The 15,575-nt window shown below is 31.2% G+C and overlaps 1 protein-coding gene across 1 annotated transcript in view; it reads left to right on the forward strand.

Moving 5' to 3' along the window:
• The first annotated feature begins 10,852 nt into the window (after nt 1-10,852).
• Nucleotides 10,853-15,575, forward strand: part of LOC117690807 (phenylalanine-4-hydroxylase-like) — a 46,035-nt gene continuing 41,312 nt past the window's right edge. The window contains exon 1 of the mRNA XM_066072331.1: nt 10,853-10,987. The gene's annotated coding sequence lies outside the window, so the exon portion shown is untranslated. The remainder of the gene's footprint in view (nt 10,988-15,575) is intronic.

Raw genomic sequence — 15,575 nt, forward strand, 5'->3', positions numbered from 1 at the left:
GCAAGTTAGTATTTCCAAACTGCAAAGTTAAAATTTGTGTTACTCGCAAAAATCTATGATGTACTACTGTATACAGGGAAATATTTGCCCGTTTTATTTTCGTCCCTTTCGCCTCTTTTGTCAGCGGGCAAGTACTGCGCAAACATTAACTAACCTCATGCGGAACGATATTATTTTCATGAAATGTAAAAAAATGATAAAGGATGAAATGTGTACATTTATATGTAGGTCATACAAGTCAACAGTCTCAACTTCTCGGGCACTGCTAGCTCACACCACGACAGATAGTAATACATAATGTATTTAAATCAAATTCTATAAAAATAAAAAAAAGGGAGGGGTGTGTCATGAACGACTATGTAATACATTCCACAGGTGCATGAGGACGGACCCCCCCCCCCCCCTTCCACAACAATATTCACCCCACATTTCCCAGTTATTTTTTCATCATTTATTTTTTTTAATTATATGTTGATGTATTGTATGCTACACTAAAAATTCACAAATAACGCGAAACAAGCTATACATAAAAATTATTCCAGTGTTATTTTTTTATACATAGCTTATTTCGCGTTAATTGTGATTTTTTTTTCTAGTGCAGCATAAATCAACTTATAATTAAAAAAATAATTGATGAAAAAATAACTCGAAAATTTGAAGGGGGTGAATATTGGGGGGGGGGGGGGGGAGGTTCCGTACCCAAGCACCTGTGAAACATTCGAGGTGGTTTCGAGCTCTGTTGAAAATGTCGGAGAGTTGCGAAAGACGTATTTTTAAACGGTTACTTACTGTATGAATCAATGCATATACATGGATGTTATTTCATTGAGGTTAGAAAGTGCACATTTCCAATAGAAACCGGTGTCGTTGTCTAATAGTAGCCGTAACATACGACTTATCGAGTAAAATCGTCATAGTTTTTATACGAACAAAGAAAAAGGTTAATTCTTGAAATCAAACTATTCTGTGTACAAATATTAAGAAATCAGTCGCTTCAATTTTTTAAAACAAAACTTTGATTTTGGCGCAATCAAGTCCAAAAACTTAATTCGACTGCACATGTGCCCAAATCAACGACAGTTATTCACGAAGTTTTAAGTCAATTCTTCATCTTGTATGTAGGTAGCTGGGTTTTTTAGTGTTAAAATGTGTGTTACGTTCCGTAAGGGTTGTCAAGTTTGCAAGTTAATTAAAATCTTTGAGAAAATGAGCATTTTGTTCAATCTGAAAAGAAAAATACTTACTGTGTCGGACATATTTTTCAGCTAGTAACCTTATAATTTTCGAATAGAAACAGCGAACGTCGTTTTTTTTACGGATAGCAACCGTTTAGGTACTACACCGTGTTTACGATGGTTTTGGTAATGATAGGGGAGGGGGTGGGGGTGAGGGATACCTTTATTAGATAAAGCCATCAAAACACCAACCAAATGTCAGCTCTCTTATCCAGTGATTATGTCTTTAATTATATGTATTTGCATATGTTGTGGGTAGGCTATTGTGGTTCAAGTCCAAACATTATTGAATTTTGTTTAATAAATTGTGTCATTGATTATTTGTAATCACATGAGCGGTAAACTGTCGTGTATTATTAGGTAATTCATGTATGTACGTTCTACATTAAATATATCTGAAGTTTAGATTTGGTTACCAAAAAACAAACACAATATAAGGATATAAAATGAAAATGAATTGTTATTATAAACATAAAATTTACAAAACAATTTTTAAAAAAAATAGTTCTAAGATAACACAAGATGAAACAGAAAACAGTTTTTGTTAATAATGCGATTGAAAAAGTGTACCAAGGCATGTTAAGCTTATAATATTTTACTGAACTCCTTGTATTCATGTCGAGTTGAAAAGAAAAATCAACATAATGATATTGTTCTATTAAATATATAAAGAACATGTCCGAACCAGCAGGTAGTTCAAATGCATGCTTTGCATTACGCAGTCAATGTTCCAGGTAGTTGAATAAGATGTTATTTCTGATCAAATAGTTTATGTTTATATAGAGGAGTTTGAGTTTTTGATTCAAAAGAGAGAAAAAAGCTTCAGAAAGGAAAAAAAGGTAAATATCAATTTTGATATCTTGCATAGCTTATGGTGTCTAAAATACGGAAAAAAAATTGTCATTAGGGTTCCCATTTTTTTAATTACAATTTATTTTATTTTTTTTGCTGAAAGGCAGTGGTGATCTAAAATGATAAAATCAATTAGTACCAATTATATTTTTTAATTAGATGTTTAATGTAGATTTAATTTCAACACTATCGGTTCCATGATCTCCGATGAATAGCAAAATACTGACAGATCTTCGTTGTCGAGTGAGGATTAGCGTCAAACTATTTGTTCATATGCACGAATTTTTATTTATCCCAAAGTTTAAATCTGCATTGTATTCTAAATTTGTTTCATGTTTGTACAGAAGTCTATCGTTTACATGTTTTGCATTTGTGAGGTCTTTTTGCACAAAATGTTCAAGTGTAAAGTGGATTTTTTTCAATCTTATAAGATTAAATTATGTAAAGATTTTTTTAATACAATGACATTTTTGGTACGGTTTAGAAATGTCGCCACGATTAAGAACTAAAATAGATATATTATTGAATTCACACTAAAGAAATATACCATGTTTCTGCTGTTACCAACAGTTACCCCAGAATGCAACTCATTATTATGTTGAAATTACAAATTTGCACATTTAAACATTTAAATACTAAACAAATATATCCAGTATCTCTATATTAAACATTTACGTTTGAAGGAAAGCTGTATAATAACCTTGAAAACCTCAAGCAAATTGACAATTCTAAACTCAGGCCACGTCTGTTTTGTTCAACAACACAGCTGTTTAAAAGATTTATAATTGTATATAACATGTGCATACATGAATTATACCGATGTTAAAGAATGTATTTTTTTTTCGATCAACCATAAATGTTTTAATTTTAAAATCATTTTATTTATCTCTTCAATCATTTCAGATTCGTTTTACCCAACCAAAATTATTATCTTATAATATGAAAAAATTGATTCCTTATTACTTAAATTGATATAATTTTCAGCAATTGCACGATTAAATATATGAATATAAATAAGTAAACCCCATCTGCGCCCCAATTACACGTCCTTTGAATTTATTGGACTGTGTAGTACAAAATCGATTCATAGTATTATCACAGGTAAAGACACTAAGAAATACTAATATATGTGTTCAATTCTCGATCGGAATAACAACCAACCTCTATTTTTGCGAATTATAACCCCTACCTTTTGCATAACTAAAATTACCTTACCATTCGATTTAATTTTGCAACCTTATGCCATAAGAGTTTAATTTTTTTAAATTTATTTTTTAAAGCATTTCACAGATTTATATAACAATTTACAACTTTCAAAGTGCTAGAGTTGTTACAATAACAATTTTATTTTGAATTGTTCTTAGTAAAATTCCAGTCTCTGTATTAATTTAGTGATTTTTGCGCTTAAAAGTTTCAAAACATCCCTGCATATTATTTCACAGAAAAGTAAATTCCTCAGCTTTTAACCCAACTTTTTGATGGGAGGACCTATAATTAGGTCAAAAGAAATCTTAAAAAAGCAATAAGGTTTTCCGTTAGACCTCGTTGAACCAAAGGTTATAAAGATCGAATAAACGGAAGGAAAACGATAGGTTTTTATCGACCAAAGTCAAAATGCTCCCCAAAAACCAAAGCAATAGCTCCTTTGATCTAAAGTGGAAAAAATCTCATTTCATATCATGCCAGATTGATCGACAAATAGATACTTGTACCGATAACCAAGTTGATAAAACATCACTATCCATAGTCTCGTTTAAAGTAATCTTTTTCGTAAGTTCTATGGTCGATACAACGACCTTGTCAGCAAATACAATCTTCCACTGGCTCGCGCATGCTGACCGACGTTTTTATTCTAATTTTTGCATAATTGTTAGACTATAATCAATCGCCTAATTGAGTACGGAGTTTTCTGTTTTTCCCGATTACGTAAAGAGCACATGGCGGGTGTGACCGATCAGCAGAGGATGCTCACTCCTCCATGGCACCTGATCCTACCTCTTTTTTTTAAGGTCGGTTTTCGCTCTGCTCCTGTTTTGTAATTTACCTTTATACTTTTGATTTTGAACACTATTAACGAGGCCGAGTAAAAAAACGAGTACGCACGCGTTTCATATGTATTGTGACGTCATCTTTTTGCTTTGTTGACGCCATGGCGTGATAGTTTCAACTGCAGATATTCAGTGAAATTTGTTGAAATAGCTCGTTTGATGCGTAAAATTGATATTATATTGTGGAATAAACATAAATGTCTCGAAGGATAAGCTATTTTTGGGCTTGGGTCGAAAACGTGAAGAGTGTTCAGTAAGCCTAGCCCTCTGTCACGTTATCTTAACCCGCCTAAATATCGATTAATCCATTTATTTCAAGACATTAACAATGTATATTAATGACCCTTAATATGTGATGTTATATATTTATTTATTACTTAAATATGTCTGAATGTTTTAATAATACTATAAAGAACACCATTTCCGTCTTTGTCAAATAAAAAATAGTCATTATCTGACAAACTGAGAAATTGGGCAAACAAAAAATAACTTTGATTAGACCCCTGGAACAAACCAGGAGGTAAAAGGTTTTTTTTATTTGACCATTTGATGCCTTTTAGCAATATCTTTAATATGTAGAACAGAAAAAGAAATCCCTAGGGCAGAAGTTTAAAAAATGTGCAAAATTGGTACATTCAAGCTGAATCCCATAGGGTCATATGATAAAAATTAACAAACTTTGAGATGACCACTTAAACAAACGGTGTGGTAAAAGTCTTTTTTTTATCTTAAAAAAATAATTATATCAGTAAAAATTTTTGTAAAAAATTTCATTCAAAAATCTAAGGCAGAACAAATTAGACCCGGCCTCGTTTAGTATCACCACATGTCACTGAGTATTTTCATACATGAATTGCAAACTATTTCACAAAAATGAGATATAGGTGGTACAAATGTAGTTGTGATAGGCAGGAAGGGGCGGGAGGTTTTATTTTACTAATTGAGCCATCAAAATACAACTAAATGTCAACTCTCTCTTATCCCATGACTATGCCTTTAATTTTATGTGTTTAAATACGTAGTGGGTAGGCCTTGTGTTTTAAGTCCAGATATTACACAATTTTGCCATTAAATAAGTGCAATCATATGTACGGCAATCGTTGGTCAACAGTACGTTTAGGTTAACTGTATGTTCTACATTTAAAAGCGTTGAAATTTAGATTTGCCAAAGTAGTTTACACAACGCTTTTCGAAAGTTGTATAGGTAGCGATCGAGGTCTTGAATGCGATCTTGATTGGTCAACAGAAAACATACGCATTAGAATAGATGAAATTGAAAATGACTGGTTAAAATAGACAATTTTTTTTAAAGTGTCTAGTTTTAGATCACATAAGATAATCAAAGTACTGAAGTACTGTAAGTCGGGCTCTTTCGGTGTGTCTTAATGCATAGTGTGTAGTAAAGACTGAAAACTTCTCTCTCTCTCTCTCTCTCTCTCTCTCTCTCTCTCTCTCTCTCTCTCTCTCTCTCTCTCTCTCATGCTTTTAATGTAGGCAAAGCGTCAGATAGCGACCAAATTTTGTAAGCGGCTAGCTATTAACAAAAATATGTCTGTCTAGTAAAAAAAAGTTCAACAGTTGCTGCCTTGAATTTTGCAATAAGCGTTATATATTCAACCCCCATTTCTCCTACGCGCAGCAAAGTAATTCATGTAAATTCATGCGCTTTGTATGTGTCAAAAATGCATAGTCTTGTTTTCAAAACACGTTATTAATAAGAAATCTAAAAAAGACAATTCTCTCAAAATTAAAACAAAGAGAAAAAAAGAAACAAAATTCCAACATTTTTGACAAAACGTGGCTCTTTGTGTAACTATTAGGTATAGCGGAAGCTTTTACTTTGACGCTGTTTGGTTTTTTGTTTACTTTTGAAGCTGTGCTATTTATAGTAACATTGGCGATTTGCCTGCCTACAGCCAGGACTCTGCTTTCAGTAGAGCCCGACTAAAAACGCAAAACAGATTCTGTTAATAGGGTCGATTAATATGAGTTCCCAGGTATGTTAAGCTCCTAATTTACTACTGAATATCTGTGTTTATTTATGAAGATTTCTAGAATATGAAAGTAATTGCTGATCTATGGAGTTTTAGATATTAATAACTCTTAAAATTTAAAAAAAGATTTGAAAAGAGAAATTAACATTATATTGTAGCTTTATTGAATATTTTTTACATAAAGAACAAGTCTAAACCAGCAGATTTTTCTAAGTCAGCATACAGCACATTACGCAATTTAGGTTTTAAATAGTTCGATTATGTCTAATTCCTGAACAAATATTTGCAGTGTACCTAACAGAGATTTGATTTTTCAATGAAGAAAAAAAAATAGTTTCAGAAAAGGAAAAAGAAAAAGTGAAGATTATTTTTCAATCTTAAATGCCTTATGGTGTCTAACATACGAAAGAAAAGTTATATTTTCATTGTATTATATAGATGTATTTGGAACACCATCGTTTCTACAGATACATAACAATTAATTAACAACTGTTCGTTGCCGATTATCTTAACTGAAAAAAAATAAATCAGTATAGTAAATAGAAGAAAAATGTATACATAAATGATTTTAACAGACCAAAAAATAAAATGCGCTAAGGTAAGGACTAGCCTCAAGCAATTTCTTCATATAAATGATTTTGTGATTGAAAAGTTGAGCGATGAGGTGAAGGCTTGTATTGATCTTGAAATGAAAACCTGTATTGATTTTTGAATCTGTTTAATATTTGTACAAGTAATTAATGTCTATCAATGTTTAAATGTAAAAATTAGTGGTAAAAATTCTTAACGGATGTTTGCATGCTTTACAATTGTGGTGGCATAAATTGACTGTTCAAATGTAAAGAAATGCTTTTCAATACATCAAAAAGCAAATTAACATGAAGTAAAGGTACAAGTTTACAATTTATTATATCCAATTATGCTAATTAATCTGAAAATTTTCACTTATGTTAAGAGGCCTTTTTTGCAAACGTCTGTGACTGGTCATCAGAAAATGTTCGCTACCACTTCATGCCACCTGATCCTGCCTCTAATTTTTGTTGAGGTCCATGTTTGCTCTGCTCCTAATTTGAAATGTTCCTTTGGACTTTTGAGTTTGAACACTGTTCCTTATCACCACATTTCATCCAAGAGGAATCGCAACATTAACTTATTATCTAAGAAAATGTGCTTTCATTGAGAACCAAAACAGAGTTCGAGTAAAGTAAAGAGACTGGTAAAGTTTAACAACCTATTCAATTAAAATCAGTTAAGGTATACGTTTACTCAGAATGAAAAAAAAATCCACTGAAGATAATGAAAACCACCTATTGTGTGTTAAAGACCTATCATGGTAGTGCTATTTTTCACTTTAAAAAAGTAGGTCAATGACCTACTTTTTGAGATAATGGCCATTGAATATTTTTTGAAAATTTAAGAAAAGTCCCTAAACATTTTACACTATGATTGAAATTTTCTTAATTGTGAAAATAATACAAATTGCTAAACTCTTTTAAAAATAAAATGCAGTTTATGAATGGCAGTGACACCAAACAGACACAAAGCATTAAGTTTTCATTCACAAATTTTATTAATATTTCAGTCCGAATTTCCTCTTTCATTTTTCAAATTCATACCCTTTTTTGATTCAATTTTACAAAAAACTGAATGATGATAATACTAAAACATTTACAGCATTAAACTAGGTATATTGACCTTACTCTGCAGGCATAAAAGTTATATGAGGTCAATGATAAACATTTTGAGATATGGTGTCTTTTGTCGTTTTTAAAAAAATTTCAATATTTTTGTAGTGGGTGCCATTCGAATATCTAAACGAAAAAGTGAGATTTAAACAACATAAAATAGGCAAAATTATGTTGATTAACAAATAAAATCTTAACTTTGAATATTACAGTACTACCAAAAATATTTCAGTGAAAAACAAAATCTGAAAATTTTAGTCCGAATTGCCTCTGTTTTGCTAAAAGTCTAACTTTGTTTGAGCCTAATTAAATAATGTAGTAAAAATATCGAATAGTTTGTCAATAATAATTCGTTTCATAAATAATTTTAGTGTTTGGAACAAATTTTTCTCAGGACATTGAACTTTATAACAATCCGAATTTGAGAACTCAAACCCTGAGTAAACAACGTCCTAAAATCATTTTGGGATAATTTCTCTCACTAGGTTCTATTTCGATCTTATAAATTAGATTATGTCAAGTAAGTTTTGTTTTCATTGATACGGTTTAGAAATAATGAATCAGAAGAATTTCACCTTGTTAGGCTGTTTCTAAAAGTTACCTAAAGTAGCAACACAACACACATTTGAATGCTAACGAAATATATATGGCTCCAGTATCTAGATATATGACATCACATTAAAACCTATTACAAATTCACACTTCTTCGATGTTAAACGATACAATACTTTTGACAAAACTACATCTCGTTTTTGTTCTAACCTTTAAGTGTTTAGGGTTAGCGTTGGTAATTTATTTTATATATCTAAATTTTGAATATAAGTATGCAGCTGTGCTGTTCTGATATGGACATTGATTTCTATTTGTGTATACATCTTACATGTATTAACAAAAAAATCAGGTGGAACCTCATTGTTATAGCTTTTAAAAACCATTTTACAACAGTTAACTTAAATTGCCCAAAACATTCTCCTAAAAAGCAATTTCTAAGCAAATCCGCCTCACAAAACGGATCAAGAGTCGTCATCTTTATACGTAAACAAACAATACCACTGATTGAGCTGATGATGGCGTTCAGAGAATTTCAAAGAAAAGTTCAAAAATGTTATCTACTGTGAAATGTATGATGATTTTTGATAAAGATTTACATAGAATGTGGTAGGGTAAAAGAGCAATAAATGAAACTTACCGCGTAAACAAACAATACCACTGATTTAGCTGATGATGACGTTTAGAAAATTTTAAAGAAAAGTTGAGAAATGTTACATGTATCTACGGTGAAATGTATGATGATTTTTGATAAAGATTTACATAGAATGTGGTAGGGTAAAAGAACAATAAATGAAACTTACCGTGGGAAGATGGTTCAGTTCTACGTTCATATTTTTGATAAAGATTTACATAGAATGTGGTAGGGTAAAAGAACAATAAATGAAACTTACCGTGGGAAGATGGTTCAGTTCTACGTTCATGAACATAGAACCCTTTGAACTTTCCAGTGTTTAACTTGTTTATCGACAGTCGACTACCACTCAAAAGTTGCAGATATCGTGATTTTAATCCTCAATTCTTTGACTGGTAATTACGTAGGTAGAAATATATGCATTATGCATTTATACAAATAAAATGAACAATGAACACCAGCAGCATTATGCATGTATTTTCTTTAATGCAATCATCGTAAACCACGGCCAACGTGCAGGATCCTCTTCGATCTAGGACAGAGCCATGCGTACACTGAACAGAAGCTTAATCTATGATTTTATACCTATTTAGAGAGAGGAAGAGAGAGAGAAGAGATTTGCATAAATTTAAACACAAGGGAAAAATAGATGTTTGAGGAAAATGAACTGTTCCAAAGAACCCATTAGCTCTGGCACTGCGTATGCATGCATAGACAATTCCGCAAAAAGAGTTCAACAATCATAAATTTTGATTAACACCGGCGGTGTGTATTGCATACGCTTGACATAACTGACAGAATTGACCGTGATGTTCTCAGAAAAATCCCGCCGAATACATTGTGAAAAAATAGGTCACAATAAACGTAACAAAAGAAATAAGATGTCTCGTTGGACCTTAAAAAAAGACAAAAACAATAGGTCTTTTCGACCATAAGTCAATGAAAGTACCCTGATAAAATAAAAAAAAAACATCAATAGGTTTTATCGACCGAAAGTCAAAAAGCCTTCAACATACGAAAACAAAAGTCATTTTGACAGTACGTTAAAATGTTTAAAAAGACGAGAACAATATGTCAATTCCACCTAAAGTCATAAAGACATAAAGACATAAAGTCATACATGTAAAGACAAACATTACACGTCATGCACATGAAGAATATATCATTAGTTGGTTTTTAGTAGTTTTATGCATAGACTTTGAAATATATATAGCATTAACGATGGTGTTGGTGGGTAAAGAGGGGGATACCTTTATTAGATTAAGCCATCAAAAAACCAACCAAATGTCAGCTTTCTTATTCCGTGATTATATGTATTTGCATATGTTGTGTGTAGGTTATTGTGTTTTAAGTCCAAACATTACTGAATTTTGTTTGATAAATTGTGTCATTGATAACATGTCATAACATGAGCGGTAAACTGTCGTGTATTATTAGGTTATTCATGTATATACGTTCTATTTTGAATATATTTGAAGTTTAGATTCGGTCAGCAAAAAAGAAACACAATATAAGGAAATGAATTGAAAATAAATTGCTATAATAAACATAAAATTTACAAAACAATTTTTGGAAAAAAAATCTTAGATCACAAACGATGAAACAGAAAACAGTTTATGTTAATAAGGTCAATTAAAAGGTGTACCCAGGTATGTTAAGCTCATAATATTTTACCGAATTTCTTGTACTCATTTCGTTAGATTTTGCAAATATGAAAGAAGTTGCTGATTTATGGGCTCATAAGTATTATTAAACCTTTAAATTTTAGAACGAGTTGAAAAAAAATAAACATAATGTTATTGTTCTATTGAATATATACAGAACATGTCCAAACCAGCAGGTAGTTCATACACATGCTTTGTATTACGCAGTCAATGTTCCAGGTAGTTGCATTAGATGTTATTTCTGATCAAATAGTTGGTGTGTATATAGTGGAGTTTGATTTTTCAATTCAAAAAAAAGAAAAACGTTTCAGAAAAGAAAAGAAAAGGTAAATATCAATTTTGCATATCTAGCATAGCTTATGGTGTCTAAAATACGAAAAAAAAGTTTTGTTATTATAGTTTCCATTTTTTAATAACCATTTATTTATTTGCTGAAAGACTGTGATGATCTAAAATGATAAAATCAATTAGTACCAATTTTTTAATTAGATTTTTTTGTAGATTTAATTTTAACACTATCGGTCCTATGATTTCCGACATATAGAAAAATACTGACAAATCTTCTTTGTCGAGTATTAAAAGCAATTCTTGAACCAAGTGATATTTTGGTTTACTGAATACAAAAAAAAATATTCAAATACATGACTAAACGGAACCAAAAACAAGTTGAAATCTGCATTGAATTCTAAATTTGTGTATTGTTGTATGAACGTCAATGGCTTTTAATGTATACGTGTACAAAAATAGTTGTAAAAAAGGGATGCTTGCACGTTTTACAATTGTGACGTCTTTTTGCACAAAATATTCAAGTGTAAAGTGGATTTTTTCAATCTTATAAGATTAAATTAATATGTTTAGTATTTTGTTAATACAATGACTTCGTTGGTACGGCTTAGAAATGTCGTCACAATTAAGAACTACAATATATATTGAATTCCCTCTAAAGAAATATACCATGTTTAGTGCTTTTGCCAACAGGTACCCCAGGATGCAACTCAATATTATGTTACAAATTACATATTTGCACATCTAAGAATTTGAATACTAAACAGATATATCCAATATCTCTATATTAAACATTTTCGTTTCAGGGAAACCTGTAAAATAACCCTGAAAACTTCAAACAAATTGAAAATTCTGAACTCAGGCGTAGTGTTAACACCGGTACAGACACTCAAAAATGCCAATATATGTGTTCAATTCTCGATCGTAAGAACAACCAACCTCTATTTTGCGAATAATAACCCACACCTTTTGCATGAATAAAATTACCTTTCCATTCGATTTTTTTTTGCAACCTTATGCCAGAAGATTTTTATTTTTTTTCTTCTTTTATATATTTTAAGTCATTTCACAGATTTATATAGCAATATAAAACTGTCAAGTTTCTAGAATTGTCACAAAAAAATTGTTATTTTGCCGTTATCGTACATCTCTTGTCTCTGTACTAATTTCGATTTTTGTGCTTAAAAGTTTCAAAAAGTTTTAAAACATTCTCGCATATTAATTTACAGAAAAGAAGTAAATTTCTCAGCTATTAACCCGACTTTTTGTCTTCGCTAATCTGAGAATTCTTACAATGGTGGGTTTAGGCAACCCCAAGTTTAATAATTACAAATATTATGGCTTTCTAAATGAAAATAATGCTAAATCTTCATACCAAGACGTAGTGAGTATGTTTACTAAGAGAAAACAAATGTTTATACTTTGTTATAGAGTCCCTCTTTGAAGCTGTCGTGTCAAGATACAATGTAGCAGGTGATATTTAAAAAAAGATCACTATTGAACGTTTAAAAAACAAAAAGTGCATCTTTACCGTGCAGTGTTTAGTAGGTTTGATACACTAATGCAATCGGTAATGAGTCCATGTTTATAACATGTATTATTTCTGCATAAAATAAATATATTTGTTATGTACTGCAAACCAACTCAACTTATACGTTATATTCAAAGACAACAACGAAGCAAAGGAATAAATCAGTACGTTTTAAGTATTTTAGGCCATTTGTTTTTGATAATTGCCAAAATTATTTCTCATAATACGGTAGCGATAAACCGTTGCCATTTTTTGTACACAGTACACACTGACAGAGGAAACGCCGTTCGAGCCATATGTATGTGTACCTGCTTACCTTATAACACTTGCTCATATAACAAAATATCCATGACTGTATAATACTAATGATCACCTAATTACACTCATCAAAATTTGGGGTATCTGTATTTAATATAGTCTTTATTTTGGTATTGTTTAAACTGCATTCCGATCATGTGTCTTCTGGCAGTGTTTTAATCTACTCAACATGTCATGATCATATTGATCAGAGGGAATTTTACTCAAGCTATCAATAAGAGTTATCTTATCTTCCCTGGGTAACAGAGATATGTAAAGTGCACATCAGTCATGCCTTCTGTTAATATCTCTAAATTTCAAATATATGTCTACTGCTGTGCTGTTCTACATTGACATTGATTCTTACATCAGTGATTTAAATGAAAGAATCCCGTTTTAGTCATTTAAAAGATAAAACTTGAAACATTATTGTTGTAATTTGTAATAAAAAAAGAAATATGCATGGTTATAGGCAAAACAAGGACAAAAAAATTGACCTAGATAATGGCACTGATTTTGACTGCTTGAAACTCTATAAGATTCTACAGGCTGTTGACAAAAATAAGACGCATGACCATCCAGCTTGACTAACAGGTACAGACGGCTGCAGTTCGGTGATATATGTTCGCTAACTTTACACAGCCGATCGCGGTTTGCTATCAAAAGGAATATAAGGATTACTGGGGGTGGGGGGTAAAATTAGGCTGAACATTTGTTACTGAATTCCTATGGGCGGCGGAACATCAACAGTAACCGTTTGATGCCAACGATATTTTGGAAAGAACTTTGTGCAAAACTGAATTAGTGATATCTGTGCTGAGCTGAGAAAATTACGGCGGTCTGTTTTCAAATCCTTTCTTATATTCTGGTTTGTTTCTTCATATAACAAAACAAATATTGATTGAGGTTTAGGGTAACATTGATTGTATTAGCCTCTTGGGATGAATATATCAGCCTCCGCGTCGGGCAATATTTCGTCTTTCGAGGGCTAATATAATCAATGTTTTCATCAACCCCAGTCAATATTTGTATAATACATACAGTAAAACTTTTTGAATACGGATGTTGTGCATTCCGGCATGTTGTCCAATCTGACGACATTTGTCAGACCCTTGACATTTCCCTATCATTTTATGTTTAAAATATGTTGTGTAATCTTGTCAATTCTCTAAACCGGCTGCAATGAAAAGAAATGGCTGCTAATAATTAGTGAGGGTTATCTCCCATAATTCGCCCACTTATCGATCTGCCTTATGCGGGATAATTAACTCAATAATAGCTCAATTATCGATTAGTTTTCCAGTAGTTCCTATTGATTTAAACACATTCTTTTTATAAATAAATACGCAGTTTATTTTTAGCCAAAATTAGATCAAAAAGGTGTTGCGTATTAGACTTCACCCCCGGGCCGATTTTTTTTTCTGGCCTTGATTTTGGATACCATTGGAGTAAGATTGTCGATATCGTTTGTAATGCGCGTCGTATGGGTACATTTAATGCTCCATTCGTTATTATATATATATATATATATATATATATATATATATATATATATATATATATATATATATATATATATATATATATATATATATATATATATATATATATATTAAAACCCATTCAAAATGTTTGCAGATAGTTTAAACCAAGATGTTGCGTGTCGTGCGGAGATTTTAAGCGATTCTTTTGAAATTCATATATCAGCCAGTCAGTCTAGAAGGTAAGTTTTCCTTTTTAAAATTATATCTACACAAACACAAAGGCTGTCAAAAACATTCATGGACAGTTGCAGTTTGACATGGTTAACATTAAAGTAATTATTTCTTTTTTATATCTAAATGTTTGTCATAAAATTCAAAAGCAAACTAGAGTTGTTTAATATGTTTCATAAAATTAAACTAAAATTTTACTTTTCAAAGGTCGCCAAAACTACGCTCGGTCGAATTTTGGAATTGAGTTCGTAAATATGAATATTTATTTCTGGGGTATTGTGTAAGTCATTTCTGTACATCACTTAAAGACGTTTTAATTAAGCAGAAAATATTTAGGAGGTATTACTTACGGCAAGCACATTACTGTAAAACTCCAGAGAAATCCACGTTGGCTGACCGCACGGAACAACTCTCGTATACCTTACTAATAATCAGGCATAGGCACGATTACTTAAAAATGAAATCGATTTCGCTCATTTGTCCTGTAGCCGATTGTAATCAATTATTTTATAACTTGCAATCGATTTTTAAACGATTACTTTAAAGTTCTTTTTCATTGAAATGTGAATAGATTTTTCTTCCGCACAAATTGTATAAAGTCTTCAAATTCATTTTGAATGGCAATGTTATAATTCATTAGATCCTTTTTAAGGATAGTTAAATTCTTATTTAAACATAAGGGTGGTCACACCCCATTAACTGAACTGTGGATTACTTAACTGAAAAGGATAAACACACTAAGGTACACTTAGCGTGTTAAACATATAAAAATGTCTGCAATGAATTGAGAAAGACAGAGTGAACAATGAACAATAAACAACAGGTTATCTGATTATGTACTCAAAATGCTCACGTGAACATATTTTTATATCTTAAGTGAAAGTGGAAATCATAGTAAATTAATATAAACCATCTTATTCTATGAATTATATTATAAACAACATTTTTAGAGTATTTTTTTTCAATATGTGCATCCCAAAATATTTATGTGAATCGAAAAAAGGATTTACGATAACTCGATGACAACTACACAATTCCGTCTAATAATATTAATTGTACATTCAGCTGGATTCATGTTGCTGAAAT

Source organism: Magallana gigas, chromosome 9 (genome assembly GCF_963853765.1).
Source record: "Magallana gigas chromosome 9, xbMagGiga1.1, whole genome shotgun sequence".
Lineage (NCBI taxonomy): Eukaryota > Metazoa > Mollusca > Bivalvia > Ostreida > Ostreidae > Magallana > Magallana gigas.